We start from the raw sequence: 11664 nt of genomic DNA on the forward strand, positions 1-11664 counted from the left end.
TATGGTATAACCAACGTACTCCCTTTCAGTTTTCGCAACCCAAATCAAAAGTAGACTTCAAGTTTACTTGATTTCTATATTACGTAGTATATATGATTATCAATTAGACTATCTATGCAATTTAAATAGGCTAAAAAATAAAGAGTAAGGGAAAGAGAGAGTGAGACAGAGATTTTTACAAGGTTCGGTTTATACCCAGCCTACGTCCTCGCCTTTGGTAAACCACCAAAGGATTCACTAAACATGTTCCTTTAACAGGCGAAACAAACTTTTACAACACTTCTTGGTTAAGGCTAGAGCCCGCCTTTTCCAAACGATATCCCCTCGTTCGATCACTCCTTTACTATGCTAGAGCTCGCCTTTCTAAACAATATCCCATTGCTTAACCAACGATCCAAACAACCATTGGAATCGTCAATCTACAAGATACAAATCATATATTTGTGTACAAAGAATTTGCTCCTAAAAGAGCCGATTAGTACAACAATTCAGAACTATAATATACTTCAAAGTAAATACAATATGGAAATTAACTTGAAGCTTCATGAAGTATGTCACCGATTAATTCTTTCAATGATTGAAAGATTTAGAATTTGTAGTACAATTCTGGTGTAAGAAGATCAACAAAAACTCAGTTGAATTCGTGCAAGTTAAGAGCTAGAGAGAGCCTTGAGAATTTGAGAGTAATTGAGAGAGATCTTGAATTTTTGCTGAATTTGAATTCTTGGTATATTGATTCAATGACCTTTGAGGCTTATTTATAGACTTTAAAAGGTATGTAATTTGGTCTCCAAGTGACTTGGAGTATTCCCCAAGTTTTCACAAAGTTTGAGCCCCAAGCAAACCATTTAAAAAATGTTTCTGTTGAGGTTTTTTTAAAATTTTGTTCGTGGCAGTCGCTTACCATGTTATTTTTAAAGGAGAAGCAAGGGTAGTAGGGTGGCAATCGCCTGCCAGGACATAGCCAGTCACCTGGCTTTACCACCCAGGCAGATGTCAGGTTGCTGTCAGCTTTGAGTACCCTTTAGTGTTTCACTCATAACTTTTTGTTTTTTTTTATAACTCCAAATTTGATGATATTGGTATCAAATGAAAGTTAAGAGAAAATCCTACAACTTTCATGTTGAACACTTTTTAAAATTAAGAGTTTTTGATAGAGAAAAATGCACCTAAATGCGGATGTAGAAAAATTAACATCATTTGGAAAATCCTCTTTTTGGTGTTTTTCATTCCAAAAATGATTCTAACATTTTTGAAATAATTTTTGACCTTATAAAAATATTTTCCAAATATTTTAAAATGTATCTAGGTCCAATAAATTAATCTAAGAGTTTCATGTATCCATATTGAAATTATTTGAAGTACTTAAATGAAATTTCCTATAGATCTTTCAAATTTTCAATTCTTAAATTCCTTGAGGTCTTTATGCTTGCTTCATTTTTCTTTAAGCTTTCATCAAATTTTCTTTAATCCTCATGCTCTCATAATTTTCAAGCTTTATTTTAAATCCATTTTTGAATCCATGCTTTAAGCTTCATATTGATCTTCCTTCTTTGAAATATAAGCTTTCATGAATTCTTTAACCTTGCATTTATCATTGAGTTCTGAAAATACATCATTTAAATAAAGCATGTTAAGTTTTACTTGTTTGTTAGCATCAAAACAAGATATTAAGCCTTATAAGGCCAACAATCTCTCCCTTTTCGATGATGACAAATAAAAAGTAAAAATTGGAGTGAGTCTTAAAAAGACTCATCCTTTCACTAAGCATCATCTTAATAATATTTGTAAGATCAATATCAATTGCAAAACCTCTTTTACAATCATGCTCGTCATTATCAAATACTTCTCCTTTTGATATATATAATGTTCATGCTCAGTTTTTACAATTTGCAATACTATGCTCAATTTTTGTTTTAAAACTTTCTCTCCCTTTTGACATCCATCAAAAAGGAAAAAAAATGATTAAGTTCAAGTAAAATCACATGTTGAACATATCATCAAACATGCATATCAAACATATGAACACACTCAATTTATTATTTTTCAATATAGCATGTGTAGTGTGTTATAACATTCAAGTATGTGAGTTGTAACTTCATTACAAACAACTTTTTCCTTTAGACAATATTCAAGATTTCAATTGTTGATTTTATGATACTGATTTAAAATTAAATTCATGATATCTATTTAAAATTCATGATACCAATTGAGAATTGATAAAAATTAAAAATTTAATTCTTGATACCAATTGAAAATACTCTGAATTGATTAATAGAGAAACAATCATAATATAAGCAACATGACATAACACTCCCCCTGAATTCAATACATTCAGTTTTGTTATCAATTTTGCTTTCATCATCCTATATTTCAAAACATTGATTCACATTATGTATCAAATATCAATATTATGCTCATATCATCAATGTCATACCATGCTCATAGATATAATTATTCTTGTCATGCTTAAAAAATCAATTGATCTTTTAGACTGTGATACCAAATGAGCCTTTTTTTTTTAAAAAAAAAAAATAAAATTGTGATACCAATTAAAATTTTTAAAATGTGATACTAAAAATATTCATGGATGCCGAAGACTTTATAGATACCAAAGTCATTATCACATTATACATAACTCATGGATACCAATATAACCATTATATCTCTCATAGCTTATGGATATCAATATAAAAAGCAGTAAGTCTATCCATGTAATTCATCAATAGCATGCATGATCAAGAATTAATCTTATATCAAAATTCATGCTTATATTTAAAAATCTCATGCTCAAATTTTCAACATAGTGAGCCATAAATTTTCAATATAAGTCAAGCATATCATGTAGCATATCATATAGGCATGTAAGCATATAACATCTCATATAGTCATTCATTCTCAAACTTATCTTAAATTCTTCTTTAAATTTTTATACTTTAACTAGTTTGTTTGTTGATCATGAATTAAATTACTTTCTCAATTTTTAAAGGGAATGACTTAAACCATAGAGTTTTTCATTTATGAACTAGTCTATCATCTTGGTACCCATACTTTCTTGGGTCCGGTTGGTTTCTCAAAGGATGTTTCTTTAACTCTCCATATTTGTTTAGTTGTCACTCCTTTTCTCTTAAATGGACATTCAAACTTTATATGCCCATTTTTCTTACATTGATAACATATGATGTTAGTATAAGCATTAAGGGATGTGTTTGCATTATCTTTGGAGGCTTTTGAGAAATAACCCATATAAAGATTCCTTTTCTTTTTATTTTCAATTCCATTAAATTCAATGCCTTCTTTGTTTAGAGACATTCTTTGGGAGCCTACCATTTTGTCAAAGTTTGTTTTTCCTTTTGTAAAGTTATAAATGATCTTTTCTTTATCTTTAATTTGATTTTTGAGATCATTTAACTCTATCTCTTTCTTGTTGTCAACCTTCTTTAGTGATTTTTCTACTTCTAGAGATAGTTTTCTTATCTTATCCTCTAATTCAGAAATATATATATTTCTTATTCTTATCTTATCCTCTAATTCAGAAATATATATATTTCTTATATTCTATAGAGGATAGGGATCAAAGGTCTTCTATCATCTTTTCATTCTTACTTTCTAATTCTTTAATTTTTAAATCTTTTTCATTTTTAGGAAGATTTTTAGCTTCTAACTCCTTTATCATAGCTTCATTCTTACTTTCTATTTTATTGATTCTAGAATCATTTTCTCTTTCTGCAGCTTTAAGGAATTCTAACTCTTTCATTATTCCTTCATTCATATTTTTCAATGAAATATTTTGTTTAGTTACTTTAATTAGCATCTTATGAACTTTGAATAAACCATTTTGAAGTTCTTCGTAAGATAACATGCTCTCATCATCGGATTCATCACTACAAGAATTATTTAAAGATTTAGATGAGGAGCTTTCCTCATTGTCCTAAGCCATAAAGCACGTATAAGCAACCTCTTGGTCACTTAATTCATTCTTTGAACTACTTGTACTCATCATGTCACAAGTTGTGGCTTTCATGACCTTTTTCTTTTTCTTTTTAGATTCTTTCTTTAGTAGTGGACATTCTGGTTTAATATGTTAAGGTTTGTTGCAATTGTAACAAGTAGGAGTCTTATTCTTTGATTTCTTGCTAACTTCTTCTTCTTCTTCTTCATCTGATTCAGATTTGGATTTTCCAGCTGAATTTATTTTTCCTTTTTAGTATCCTTGCTATCTTTTTAGATATGAAGGTTACTTCATCTTCATCCATTTCTTCTTCACTACTTGAGTTGTCTTTTAAGGCTTTGAAGGCTATTGATTCTTGGGCTTTGGTTTTTTTACTCCTTTCATTCATTGCCATTTCATATATGAGTAAAGAACTTATAAGCTCATCTAAGGAAGTGGTTTTCAGATTTCTTCCTTCCATTATAGCAGTGACTTTTGGTTCCCATTTAGGTGGCAGCCCTCTAAGAATTTTCCTTATCATCTCATAAGTAGCGTAGGTTTTTCTTAATGTATTTAGGGAATTGATTATGTAAGTGAACCTAGTAAACATATTAGTTATGGATTCATCCGGGTTCATCCTAAAGGCTTCATATTCACTTGTAAGCATCTCGATCCTATTATCCCTAACATCTATAGTGCTTTCGTAAGTAACTTCTAGTTTTTCCCATATTTCCTTAGCTGATTTGCAAGCCATTACCCTATTAAATTCATTAGCATCTAAAGCACAATATAAAACATTCATGACATTAGAATTTACTTGCAGCATCTTATAGTCTAAGTCTGTCATATCAATTTTCTCCTTAGGAACTTGTTTTCCATCAACTAATTTAAGGGGAATTTGGTCACCATCCATAACAACCTCCCATGCTTTCCAATTCATAGTTTGAAGATATATTTGCATTCTCTTCTTCTAGAAGGTATAGTTAAAATCACAAAAGATGGTTGGTCGAGTTGAAGATTGTCCCTCTCCAAAGGGAGCTACGCCTAATTGAGCCATTTAGATCTTTTTATAGCTACTGATTAAGATTTGCTATAACCCCACTCTGATACCAATTGAAAAGCAAGGTGTAGTCCCAAGAGGGGGGGGGGTGAATTGGATTTTAAAACTTTCTTTTAATTCCTTTTGAGAATTCTTAAACTTCTTTTATTTCTTTTAAACAATTCTTGAATTGTTTGTTTAACTTTTTTATCACAAAAGAACTTAGATTCTTTTATCAAAGAAACAATACTATTGCTTAGCCAAACAAGTAATCAATCATTCAACCAAATAGCCAAGCCAATCAATCAATCACAAATTAAAAGTAAGCAATCAAACCAAAATTAACACATACACCACTTTGGCAATGTAAGCACTTAAAATAATTTGTTTGTTTATATAAGCCTTGTATATATTAAATTTGTACTTGCTGATATGAAGCCCTGTATTAATTGTTTTGCTTCTTTAATATGATGTGCAATACAACATCCAATCAACACAATATCCACATGCTTCTCAACATTCAGAATTCAAATAAACTCTTAGTTAATTTATCTTTGGGATGTTAACCAAGTAACATACTCCCGTATGGTTTCCGCAAGGTATGGTATAACCAACGTACTCCCTTTCAGTTTTTACAATCCAAATAAAAAATAGACTTCAAGTTTACTTGATTTCTATATTACGTAGTATATATGATTATCAATTAGACCATCTACGCAATTTAAATAGGCTGAAAAATAAAGAGTAAGGGAAAGAGAGAGTGAGACGAAGATTTTTACGAGGTTTGGCTTACACCCAGCCTACGTCCTCGCCTTTGGTAAACCACCAAAGGATTCACTAAACATGTTCCTTTAACAGACGGAACAAACTTTTACAACACTCCTTGGTTAAGGTTAGAGCCCGCCTTCTCCAAACGATATCCCCTCATCTGGTCACTCCTTTACTAGGTTAGAGCCCGCCTCTTTAAGCAATATCCCCTTACTTAGCCAACGATCCAAACAATCCTTGGAATCATCAATCTACAAGATACAAATCAAATATTTGTGTACAAAGAATTTGCTCCTAAATGAGTCGATTAGTACAACAATTCAGAACTATAATATACTTCAAAGTAAATAACAATATGGAAATTAACTTGAAGCTCAATGAAGTTTGTCACCGATTAATTCTTTCAATGATTGAAAGATTTAGAATTTGTAGTACAATTCTGGTGTAAGAAGATCAGCAAAAACTCAGTTGAATTCTTGCAAGTTGAGAGCAAGAAAGAGTCTTGAGAATTTGAGAGCAATTGAGAGAGATTTTGAATATTTTCTGAATTTGAATTCTTGGTATATTGATTCAATGACCTTTGAGGCTTATTTATAGACTTTAAAAGGTATGTAACTTGGTCCCCAAGTGACTTGGAGTATTCCCCAAGTTTTCAGAAAGTTTGAGCCCCAAGCAAACCATTTAAAAAATGTTTCCGTTGAGGTTTTTTCAAAATTCTATTCGTGGCAGTCACCTGCAATGTTATTTTTAAATGGGAAGCAAGGGCAGTAGGGTGGTAGTTGCCTACCAGGACACAACCAGTCGCCTAGCTTGACCACCCAGGCTGCTGTTAGGCTGCTGTCAACTTTGAGTACCCTTCAATTTTTCACTCATAACTTTTTTTATGTAACTCTAAATTTGATGATATTGGTGTCAAATGAAATATAAGAGAAAATCCTACAACTTTCATGTTGAACACTTTTTAAAATAAAAAGTTTTTGATAGAGAAAAATGCACCTAAATGCAGATGTAGAAAAATTAACAGCATTTGGAAAATCCTCTTTTTGGTGCTTTTCATTCCAAAAATGATTCTAACCTTTTTGAAATAATTTTTGACCTTATAAAAATATTTTACAAGTATGTTAAAAGGTATCTAGGTCTAATAAATTAACTTAAGAGTTTCATGTATCCATATTGAAATTATTTGAAGTACTTACATGAAATTATTTTCAATTCTTGAATTCCTTAAGGTCTTTGTGCTTGCTTCATCTTTCTTTAAGATTTCATCAAGTTATTTTTAATCTTCATGCTCATGATCTTCAAGCTTTATCTTTAAATCCATTTTTTGAATCCATACTTTAAGCTTCATATTGATCATCCTTCTTTGAAATATAAGCTTTCATGAATTCTTTAACCTTGCATTCATAATTGAGTCCTGAAAATACATCATTTAAACAAAGCATGTTAAGTTCTACTTGTTTTTTAGTATCAAAACAAGATGTTAAGCCTTGTAAGGCCAACGGTATATAAATTTTGTTTTTGGATAAACAAATTATATAGGGAAAAATCGTGTGGTTGAAACCATTTTTGATAATTAAATTATCGTGGATATTGTGGAATGAAGAATTATTGAGAATGCGATTATTGTTTGATTGTAAATTCTGGCTGGTGGAATATGCTGGTGTGGTGTTTATTGTGGTAAAATTATGAATATGTTGATTGATTGGTTGTTGTTGATTTGGATTGTGGTTCATGTAAATTATGATATAGCGTTGGCAGTGGTATGAGGAGGTCGTTATATCGTACCTGGTATAACCGTCATATAATGTTGGCAGTGGTATGTGGAGGTCGTTATATGGACGTTTATATTGGGAGGTAAACATTGGCAGTGGTATGAGGAGGTTGTTTACCTTTTTACTATGAACAGAGTGTTATTTTGTGTCTTGTGTGGACATTTATGCTATGTTTTTGTTAGTCCTGTGTGGACATTTATGCTGTGATTTGATTAGTCCTGTGTGGACTAGTCCTATGTGGACATTTCTGTTATGGTTTGATTAGTCCTGTGTGGACATTTATGCTGTGATTTGATTAGTCTTGTGTGAACCAGTCCTGTGTGGATATTTCTGCTATGGTTTGATTAGTCCTATTTGGACATTTATGTTGTGATTTGATAGAGTCTTGTGTGGACGATTACATGACATATGGATGTAAACCCTGTGTGGATAAAATTTGAAATTGTACGAATATTCTGTGTGGAATAATTGTGATAAGGGTATAAGTGTGACTTTAATTAATTAAGTAGTTTGGGTAAAGTAGATTACTCCACCCAAGGGCTTGCTGAGAAAGGTGAGTACTTTGGTAATTAACTGTGGGTACCAGAGTAGAGGGAAGCCACTTGTATGGGCCGGTGATCTTCCTTATTCTCGGTGACTTTACCTGAATACATAACCCGAGAGCTTACTAAGAAAGGTGAGTGCCCTAGTGTTAGCACTAGAGCAGAGGGAAACTACTTATATAGGTGGGTAGATTTCTCTATTCTCGGGAATTAACAATAAGATATTGATAATTGTGTAATTTGATTGGTTGGCAAAGTCGTTGACTTTTTGTGATTATGGGCACGATATTTTGGGTTACTTGCGAATTGTGGATGCACTTTGGATAGATATTTTAATTGTATATTAAAACTTCAGTCACACACTGTTATAAACTATTTCTTCCTTATTGAGAGGTGTCTCATCCCGTCTTATGTTAAATATTTTCAGGTTATCTAGGAGATCGAGCTTAGATAGCTCCAAGGTGGGTAGTTTTGTGAGTGAAACTAGAACGGATATGTATTAGTTTTTATAGATCTTTATTTTTGTTTTAGGTTTTGTAATATGGAAAATGTTGTTGTAGGATACGAGTTTGCTAATGTGTAAATATATAACTCTGGTATTTTATGTTTGAGGTTATTTTATTATTATTTTTTTTCGCTGCGTAAATGGTATCAGAGACGCATGTCGGTCTCATAACACCTCGGGCCCCACGTGGCGGGTCTAGGGCATTACAGTTGGTATCAGAGCATAACGACCTTGTAGACTTTAGGAGGATTTATACCAAAGTATAGGTTTGAATTGAATAAGGGTAGGAATGGGTAGAATAGCGTATTGATAGGAGTTTGAGGTTGTTTCGTAATCCGGAGGCAGAAATCCCTTGACGGACTTATGTGATTTTCTGAATCAGTTGACAGTTTCAGAAAACCAAGGTAAATCCATTGACGGTGATGTTTCTGAGTTGTGAAACTGAGATTTGGAATTTAAATATTGGAAGTTCAGATGATTGTGGATAAATGGATGTTGGATGTTTAATTGAGGATATGGATATTAATTTGGTTTTCCGTTATGATGTGTATGTCAAATATATAAAGATGTGGAGATTCTAAATTGCATTTGTTGTACATTTATATTCAGGGATGGATCCTAGAGGAAAGGGCGTGGATGAAGGAGGAGGAAGCGAAATGGGAGCTTTTAGCGGGGACGAGGTTAACACCTCTCGGCTGTTACGAGGAATAGCTCATTAGGTTAGGGAAGATATGAGATGGTATTTTGGGGGGAACAAGCTATCCACCAGTGCATCGGGGTTGCACCATTGACTAGTTCACTTATCTAAAGCCCTCGTCTTTTGAGGGTGGCACCGATCCAATTAAGGCTAAAATGTGGATGCAAGAAATGGAGAAAATTCTTGCCGTGTTGAATTGTACTGAGGAGCAGAAGGTCCTCTTTGCCACCTTCAAACTGGTTGGAGAAGCTGAACGGTGGTGGCATGCGATGAAACTATTTGAGGAACAATGAGTGGTATTAATAGCAATGACCTGGGTTCGCTTCAAGCAGGTTTTCTATGACTGATATTTTCCCGCCACCACTAGAAATGCAAAGGCGGAAGAATTCTTCAGCTTGACTCAGAGGCGCCTCACTGTTCAGCAATATGCTGCTAAATTTATGGAGTTATCTCGCTTTGCACCTTTTGTGGTTCCTGATGAATATCAGAAGGCGAGGTGGTTTGAGAGGGGCCTGACTCAAAGAATCCATGAGCATATGGTATGTTTATAGATTCAAGATTTCATGGAGTTAGTGGAGAAAGCTACGATGGCAGAGTCAAGTCTGTAGAGGGGTACAGAGGCATCAGAATGAAGAAAGAGGCCTATGTCTCCACGATCCCAAACAAATGTCAGACAAGGGTCATGGAGGGGAGACAGAGATGCAGCAGGTCAGGGGTCAGAAAGAAGTGATCGAGGACGTCAGAATGATTTGTCACGCCCCTATTGCCCTAGGTGCAATTAGTGGCATTGGGGAGAATGTCAGGGTAGGAAGGTTGTATGCTACAGGTGTGGAAAACAAGGTCACATAGCTCGGGAATGTTAAGAACCGTCAAATAATGCACCAACCCCTAACCAAAATCAGAATCAAAGGAAAAATCCGGTGCCTCGTGGCGGCAGAGGTCTAGTGCGTGTCTATATGTTGGGTACACCTGAAGAGGGCAACACTAAAGGCCTAGGTAATATGCTTATATGTAATATGTTTATATTAGTATATGTGTTCATGTTGTTTGACTTTGCATGATTTGATGTTGCACATGTTTGAATTGCTTGAGATTTGTGAATGTGGTTAATTAGCTTATTGGTCTATAAATGGGTGACTAACGAATTTCAGGGACGAAATTCTTTTAATAGGGGGAGAATGTTACAACCCAAAAATTTTTAAATAATTTGAAATAATAAGGAAGATAGAAGGGAAGGAAGAATAAATTCGAAAAGATGGCAGCAAACATTTGTCAACAAATAGACTGGTCTCGTCAACGAATGTTCTTCTTAGCTCGTCAATGAGGGTACGTGTCTCGTCGATGAGGAATTACCGAGAGGGGTTCTTCGCATGACTAAATTCTTCGACGAATGGCTGTTTCGTTGACAAACTGTGTACTTGGACTCATCGATGAATCGACGTGTCTCGTCGACGAATCCATGTGTATAAATCGTGGATTTCTTTCATTGCAGCACGAAATTTTTGCATGTTCTTCTTCTCTTTCTAAAAACTTCGGCCATTCCACCTTCTCTCTTTGATTCTGGGTCAGATTTAGCTCAGTTTGACGATCAAAAGCTACTACGAGACTTCTGGGAAGATTTTGTGTAATATAGGCAGAGTGGATCTTTGATTTGAGTAGTTTGGGAAACATCCCAAAACCAAGGTAAGTGAGTCATTTTGGGGTTTCCTTAGCAAATATTGTCATTTGGAGCTTAGGAAGTATTATAAGGGTGTTTTACTAAGATTTGAGGAATTTGAAATTTTTGAATTACAGGGTCTCGTTTTGTTGATTTTGGGTCGAATTTCAAAGAGCGGGTAAGGGGAAATATTTTATAATGGCTTTTTAATAATTTGAAATGACTAGTTTTGAGTATATATATATACAGGTATAATTTTCTAAACCTTGATGGTATTGAGATGTTGTTTTTGGATAAATAAATTATATTGGGAAAAATCGTGTGGTTGAAACCATTTTTGATAATTAAATAATTATGGATATTGTGGAATGAAGAATTATTGAGAATGCAAATATTGTTTGATTGTGAATTCTGACTAGTGGAATATGCTGATGTGGTATTTATTGTGGTAGAATTATGAATATGTTGATTGATTGGTTGTTGTTGATTTGGATTGTTGTTCATGTAAATTACGATATTGTGTTGGCAGTGGTATAAGGAGGTCGTTATATTGTACCTGGTATAATTGTCATATAACGTTGGTAGTGGTATGAGGAGGTTGTTATATGGACGTTTATATTAGGAGGTCAACATTTGCAGTGGTATGAGGAGGTTATTTACCTTGTTACTATTAACAGAGTGTTATTTTGTGTCCTGTGTGGACATTTATGCTATGTTTTGGTTAGTCCTGTGTGGACCAGTCCTGTGTGGACA

Source organism: Malania oleifera, chromosome 10 (genome assembly GCF_029873635.1).
Source record: "Malania oleifera isolate guangnan ecotype guangnan chromosome 10, ASM2987363v1, whole genome shotgun sequence".
Classification (NCBI taxonomy): Eukaryota; Viridiplantae; Streptophyta; class Magnoliopsida; order Santalales; family Ximeniaceae; genus Malania; species Malania oleifera.